The 951-nt window shown below is 71.5% G+C and overlaps 1 pseudogene across 1 annotated transcript; it reads right to left on the bottom strand.

Moving 5' to 3' along the window:
- Window positions 1-9: 9 nt before the first annotated feature.
- On the bottom strand, window positions 10-945 carry LOC108523873 (mitotic-spindle organizing protein 2B-like; annotated as a pseudogene). Its single transcript, XR_001883915.1, has 2 exons — window positions 403-945; window positions 10-220 (listed from the first exon to the last, which is right to left on the bottom strand). The product of XR_001883915.1 is annotated as a mitotic-spindle organizing protein 2B-like (transcript).
- Window positions 946-951: the final 6 nt, after the last annotated feature.

Genomic DNA, 951 nt, shown 5'->3' with positions numbered 1-951 from the left:
CGCCGCCGCTGTGCCGCGCCTGCCCCCTCCCCGCCCGCCACTGGGGCAGGGACAGCGGGCCCAGGTCTGACCTCGGGTCTCGGGCACTGTCGACGTGGGCAGAGACACGGCCGCAGGGTCCTGGGGCTCGCTCGCTAGCCTCTGCCCGGCACACATGGACTTGAGCATCTGGAAGACGGCGAGGGGCGCCACGTTCAGCTTCACCAGGTCCACCAGGATCCTGGCGGGGACAGACGTGGGGCCGGTGAGCCCTCTCCGCTTGGCGCGGCCACCTCCCTGAAGACCCGACAAGGACGGGGACGGGGGGCGCGGGGGGCTCCTCCCGACCAGTGGGACCGGGGGACCCGGAGAGCAGAGATCGGGGTGTCTGGCGAGGATGCGGCCCCCTACCGCCCCGCTCACTTGAACACGTCGGGGTCAATGGCGCCGCCCGCCGCCTGCGCCAGCTCGTACAGCTCCATCTCCTCATCTGCGGCTCAGCACCTTCTTCCGCCGCAGCGCCACCTTCTGCCGGGCCGCCTCCAACCCCGCGGGCGCCCCCGACCCCGGCCCAGGCCCTAGGCCCTGCGCCGCCATCCGCGCGGCCCGAGAAAAGGTGCGCCCCCGCCGCGCTCTCCCTGCAGCGCCAGCGTCCTGCCTCCCAGGCGGCCCCGGCGCCCCCGCGGGAGCGGCGGGAGGGCGGGCCAGGGACGGGGCCGGCTCCGCGGTGTCATTGGAGTCCAACAGTTACTGGGCGCTCAATGTGTGCTGAGCGGCGCGCTAGGGGTCGGGGGTGGCATGGCGGACTGCAGGGGCCCGCTGCTTGGCGGTCAGGGCCTCCCTGACAGACTGCATTGATCGTGCTCGCTTAGGTGGCAGCACCCAGCCCAGTGCTAGGCATACATTGGGCGCTCAGTAAATGCCTCTTACAAGAAAGTGTGCAATTTTTTGGTCCGCGCCGGTGCACCACTA

This window comes from Rhinopithecus bieti, unplaced genomic scaffold (genome assembly GCF_001698545.2).
Source record: "Rhinopithecus bieti isolate Rb0 unplaced genomic scaffold, ASM169854v2 scaffold_79208, whole genome shotgun sequence".
Lineage (NCBI taxonomy): Eukaryota > Metazoa > Chordata > Mammalia > Primates > Cercopithecidae > Rhinopithecus > Rhinopithecus bieti.
Note: the sequence above shows the minus strand (reverse complement) of the source record. Positions and strands in the feature narration are given on the sequence as shown.